Raw genomic sequence first — 6568 nt, forward strand, 5'->3', positions numbered from 1 at the left:
CAGGTAACTGATTGTGATGCTTGGACATTTTTTTGTGATGTTAAAATCTTTCTTTAAATGTTTTGAAGTCTTCAGCTCTCTGAGGCAGCTGCCTTCAGGTAGCTTTCGTTCAGTTCTCGTCTGTGCCCACGTTAATGTCAGTGCCTGCCGTCTTCCCGCCCCCACCCGGGCAGTGATGAGCATTTCAGCGTGCTCTTCATGCTGGATGCCCATTAATTGGCCAGCCAGCGTGAAATCATAGTCGGTCAGAGGCCACTCCCGGGCCCGCTGATTGCGCCCGCCTGCCGACCCAAAAATTCTGCCCGAAGTTACTGTTGGAGGGGTGGGCAAAGGCACTGGTTTTGCAGCACACTCCCTTGTCCTTGACCTGACTCTGTTCTCCTCAAATATTGATATTGCTTGATGACAGAGACTGCTCCATTTGGATCTATCCAATTTTGTTTTTTTTCCAATGTAGTGGGTTCCATTTTACAGGCTCTGAGATTGACTTTAAAAATGTCCCTTTATCTGAGTTTGGAACATTCTATGGTGCCAGTTCCCGTGTTCAGCTGGCTGTAGAATATTGCCTATGGTCTGCGGGAATCCTGCATGCAAACCACATGGCTGACCCAGTGAAGCTGAGCTCTGATGAAGTGCTCTTCATAATAGGTATGTGGCACCTTGCAAAAACTTCAGTGTTAGGGATTTTGTGTTGCTACTTAATGTTACAAATAGACCTTAAGCAGCAAAGGTGGAATATATCTAATTGCCTTATGTGACACTGGTAGACTATCCATGCCTCACAACCAGAGAGAAGTGATGTGGGAACCACTGCTTGGTAGACTTTGATCTTTGTTTTGAAACAATCTTCAAAGCCTGTGGGTAAGCCTGCCAAATGCTGATTTGGCTTTTGACAGGCAATGGGCAATTCCATCATTGGACATGGTGTTGTTGGAGAGGATGCTCCCAAGGCAGCAAAACTCCTGAACTGAGATGAGGGGTGTATTGTTGATTGTGACTATGGAGTCTTGGAGTTTTTGTCAGGGACAGGTTGATTCAAAATATTTGTCTTTTGCAAACTTATTGTAAGGCTGAAGCATTCTGAGGCCTGGGCAAAGTGATTAACAAACAGCCGGAGCATGTGCTATGAGAGCACAGTGATTGGCAACCAAGGGTTGACATAGTAGATGTTCTGTGATCTTTAACTTGTATTCTTTTACTTTAACCTCTGAAGTGATGGATAGTGTAGAATAAAAAGGGGTTGATGAAAAAGGTTTGCCTTAGAAGGGTTTTGAAATCCATTGGAGAGTTAAGTTGTTTCACGGACACCAAAAAGGTTCCCGATTTATGGCTAAATAATTGATTGTGATGCAAGAGTTATATCATCCATTTTTTTCCATTGATAAGGGTGAACTATAAACTGATGAACCCTCCATCTAATTTGGGAAATACCCAACCTGACTGTGAATGCCTGATGAAATAATGTAGAAAGAGCAACAAACCTACTTGACCTGGGAATCCTTCATACTGAAACCAGGGGCAGAATGTTACGACAGTGGGATTTTACGTTCCCGCTGTCGTTAATGAGATTTATAACAGCCCGCCGCATTTTACGGCCCGGTCCCCACCGAAACGGAGCCGTAAAATTCTGCCCCAGGTATAAAATATGAAAAAATACGTTTCTCTGAATTCTATGGTCTCTGTCTATTTATTCAATATTATACTAAGGTCATTGCTTCCCTGAATTTTCCTCTGATCATTCCACGTTATCTCTTCTTCCTGTGTCTTCACTGTGTTGTTATTCAGGCTTGTCCCACAATCCAGGGTGACCAACTGTCCCATATTTTATGGGATTGTCCCTTATTTTGACTGTTTGCTCTGAGTCCCTTTAAGGACGCCTTTTGTCCCATCTTTCTAGGACAGTCTGTGGGACACTGAGCTTGGGAGTTTCAGTTGAGTGATTTCAGCAGCACGGTAAGTCAGTGAGTCGGCCAGCAGAGAGATGATAATAAAAGCAAAATACTGCAGATGTTGGAAATCTGAAATAAAAACAGTGAGTGCTGAAAATACACAGCTGGTCTGGCACCATATGTGGAGAGAGAAACGGAGTTAACGTTTCGAGTCACACTAACCTGCAGAACAGAGAGATGATAATGTGTTCTCCATAAGATATGTTGTAAGTTTTGGTTGCTTGAAAGCAACACGTCCCCCCCACCCCCCACCACGGCTCTAATGGTCATCAGAAAAACTTTGCCCCCTGTTCCCACTCAACTGGTCACCAGCACCTCCAACTTGCTTCTTGAGCCCATGCTCGAAGTGTCCCTTATTTTATTTCATAAGACCTAGTCATGCTGCCACAATTGCATTGGCCCTGATGGTCATGGGGGACAGGGTGGGAGCAGGGATGCCTGTCAGTGGCCTGGAAACACAGAAATGCCAGGAGTGGAATTTGGCTGGAACTCAAAAAAAAATTTTGACTCCATTTCTTGCCTGGCAGCTTGAGAAGTGAACCACTGGTCCAGAAGAATTAAGCCAGTGGTAGGCAGCAGCCACGGGCTACTATGTAGATGGTCCCTGGCAAGTCAGGGAGTTCAATCGTGGTGTGGCCTCGGATCACTGGGCAGTGACAATGTATTGGAGGTGTTGGCAAGCTTAAAAATGGAAAAAATTCCAGGTCTAGATGAGTTGTGTCCCACACTGCTGAGGGAGGCAAGGGAGGAGATTGCAGGGGCTCTGACCCAAATTGTTAATTCCTCTCTGGCCACAGGGGACGTGCCAGAGGGCTGGAGAACAGGTAACATGGTTCCGTTATTTAAGAAGTGTTGTAGAGATGAGCTAGGGAACTACAGACCAGTGAGTCTCACGTCAGTGGTAGGGAAACTATTGGAGAAAGTTCTGAAGGAGAGTATCTATCTCTACTTGGAGGCAAGGTTTGATCAGGGATCGTCAGCATGGCTTTGTCAGAGGGAGGTCATGCCTAACAAATTTGATTGAATTTTTTGAGGAGGTGACCAGGTGTGTAGAGGAGGGTAGTGTAGTTGATGTAGTTTATATGGATTTCAGCAAAGCCTTTGACAAGGTCCCACATGGGAGACTTATAAAGAAGGCAAATGCACATGGGATACAGGATAATTTGATAAGGTGGATTCAAAATTGACTTAATTGTAGGAGGCAGAAGGTGATGACAGAAGGATGCTTTATCGACTGGAAGCCAGTGTCCAGTGGTGTACCACAGGGATCTGTGCTCGGTCCCCTATTATTTGTCATTTATATAAACAACATGGATGACTATGTGGGGTGTAGGATTAGTAAGTTTGCAGATGACCAGGAGATTGGCCGGGTGGTTAACAGTGAGGGTGAGTGTCTTGGGCTACAGGAAGATATAGATGGGATGGTCAAATGGGCAGATAAGTGGCAGATGGAATTTAACCCTGAAAAGTGTGGGTGATACACTTTGGAAGGAGTAATTTGACAAGGAAGTATTCAATGAACGGCATGACACTAGGAAGTTCTGAAGAACAAAGGGACCTTGGCATGTGTGTCCATAGATCTCTGAAGGCAGAGAGGCATTTTAGTGGGGTGGTAAAAAAGGCATATGGGACACTTGCCTTTATCAATCGAGGCATAGAATTCAAAAGTACGGAGGTCATGTTGGAGTTGTATAGAACATTGTTGAGGCCATTGCTGGAGTACTTTGTGCAGTTCTGGTCACCACATTATAGGAAGGATGTGATTTGCACTGGAGGGGGCGCAGAGGAGATTCACCAGGATGTTGCCTGGGATGAAACATTTAAGTTATGAAGGGAGGTTGGATAGACTTGGGTTGTTTTCGTTGGAGCAGGAAAGACTGAGGGGCGATCTGATTGAGGTGTACAAGATTATGAGGGGCATGGTCAGGGTGGATAGGGAGCAGCTGTTTCCCTTAGTTGAAGGGTCAGTCATGAGGGGACACAAGTTCAAGGTGAGAGGCAGGAGATTTAGGGGAGATGTGAGAAAAAACATTTTTTACCCTGAGTGTGGTGACGGTCTGCAGTGCACTGCCTGGGAGGGAGGTGGAGGCGGGTTGCCTCACATCCTTTAAAAAGTACGTGGATGAGCACTTGGCTATGGGCCAAGTGCTGGTTAATGGGATTAGGTAGGTAAGTCAGGTGTTTCTCAAGTGTCGGTGCATACTTGATGGGCCGAAGGGCCTCTTCTGCACTGTGATTCTGAGAGATTGCGAAGGCGGAACAGCCGATCGTGAAGGAGAGGGAATTGGCTGATTGCATGGAAGGGAAGATGTCATGGCAGATTTGCTGGAGGGGCTGAGGAAAGCCTTCCAGTTTCTCCTGGCCAACAAGCAGCAGCCGAAAAGCACTTAGCTGCTGAATCTAGAAGCTATCAATTCCCTTCTGCTTCCAGCTTTCCTGGGCCCTGAGAAACCTGGCCCAGAGCTATTAAATTCAAAATAATGACAAATTCTGAAGCAGTCTTAGTTAAATATAATTTCAGACCCACTTCCCAACAGCAAGTTGCCTGGCTAATCCCAAACCATCGCGGTTAAACAGGACATAGGCGCGATCACAGCAGATCGGGGTCACTGTCCATTTTTTAAAAATTCCATCCCTGCCCTTCACTAGGTGGGGGGCTGGGGGGGGGTTGGGGGCTGGGGGGTGGGGGGGGGGGGTGGGGGTGGGGGGGGGTCAAAATTACCTTTTGTTTGAAGACTTGTGTTTACACACAGTCTTTTATAACTCAATTTTCATGTTACCTAATTATACTCTGTCATATGTACCCTTTTATAATCTTGGTGGTGTTATGCACTGTGGAGTTCACTCCTCACCTAATTCCTAAATAAATTAAAAGCTTGTAAGAGTTCCACGTGAAACTATGGGTGGAACCATCTCAGACTTGCACAAAGTATGGTAGCAGGTGGGAAAAAGGATATTTACACACTGGCTGCAATGGCGTTTTTTTTGTGCCGTATCATCCCATTCCCGGTGCATCCAGCCTCATTAATAATTAATAATGCTTTCACATGAAGCGTGCAAGATCGCTGGTGGGCGGGTTCAGATTTGCCATCACCTCAGGCCTTCAGGAATCCATGCGTGGTATTTAAAGGCACAGAGCTAGCACTCTCTAAGGCATAGGAAGCTGCTGCAAAGTCATAGCTGCCAAAGGGAGGAAATATGCTGACCTCAAATTTAGCGACGCCTCCTTCAGGCACCTACTGGACGCAGTGGGGGCTGCTGTAAAGTCCTCTACCCCAGTTCTGGACAAAGATCTGCAAGCAAAGTCAACAATCTAGCATGGGAGGTGGTGACAGCAGTGGTTATTGCCAACGCCCTGGAAAAGAGGATGGCCACCCAGTGCCGAAAGAGGATGAATGATCTCCTCCATTCTGTCAGGGTAAGTCACTTTTCTCATTACCCTCAACTCACACACTCACAAACCCATCACATCCACTGAGATCTCACTCACTGCCAATTCAAGGGACACCACCATTCACTCTCTCACACACACCTTCATCTGCCCTACAGATCCTGTCCTTATCTTATCCATGCCACCACTCACCACCCACACATGCCAGGCATACTTATCATCTGGTCTGAAAGGCTTCCTGCTTACACTCTCTCCATCTGTATTCATGCAGGACAAGCTGGCACACACTAAAAGGGAGAGGTCGCAGACTGGTGAAGGAATGCCTGACATCAAGGTCCTCACAGACTTTCAAAATAGAGCAATCCAGCTAGCCCACAGCCGATGACCTGGACCACTCCTGTATTGACGGTGAGGTTGGCGGTGCTTAACCAAGTTAGGATCCAGCAACGTCCATCAGACAACCATGCTGTGAGTCAGTTCCCCTGTTCCGCAGTCCCCTGCCATACACCAATTATCTCTCTTTGTTTTCACAGGCGCATCTGGGAATCAGCCGAGGGGGTTTGTGACCCAGTTCCTCGATTCAAGCCCCAAAGGCACCTTGGAAGAAGAAGCTAATGACATCCTAATTGAAGACCCATCACAGCACTCACCCACACCCTCTACTAGTGCAGAGACACACACCTCGGTGGGACATAGTTCTAGAGTAGCTTTGGGGTCACAATCTGGTGAGTCTGATCCACAGCAGGCGGCGGCAGGGACTTCCCAGGTTTCCGGCACTCGGAAATTGTTGGAATCCAGAAATCTGCTGAGTTCGAGTCAGATGAGGAGCCTCTGGACTCGATCATACCTTAGTTGCTGCAGCTGCAAAGGCAAGCTCAGGAACATCAGGAAGGGATGTCCGCTGCACCTCTGCAGATTGCAAGGCACAATGAAGAAATCCGTCCACCTTCTGTCTGAAGTGATAGCGCCAGTATGCCAATGGACCGGGGTCAACACTGGTAGGATGGCGGCCACGATGGAGACCTTGGTTCAGGACATTGGTACTGCATTGCTGCACCGGCTGAACTCTATCTCTAACACCATAGTTGGCCTCCAACAGTGTCAACGCAAGTGGGGTGCGGGGCTGCTCAATCTCATGTCAGCTTCCCCTTCTCCCCAAGAAGTCAGCCAGGGGCCCTCAGGCAACCATAAGGAGGAAGATCAACAGATGTACACTCTGGGGCCATCT

This window comes from Carcharodon carcharias, chromosome 9, assembly GCF_017639515.1.
Source record: "Carcharodon carcharias isolate sCarCar2 chromosome 9, sCarCar2.pri, whole genome shotgun sequence".
Lineage (NCBI taxonomy): Eukaryota > Metazoa > Chordata > Chondrichthyes > Lamniformes > Lamnidae > Carcharodon > Carcharodon carcharias.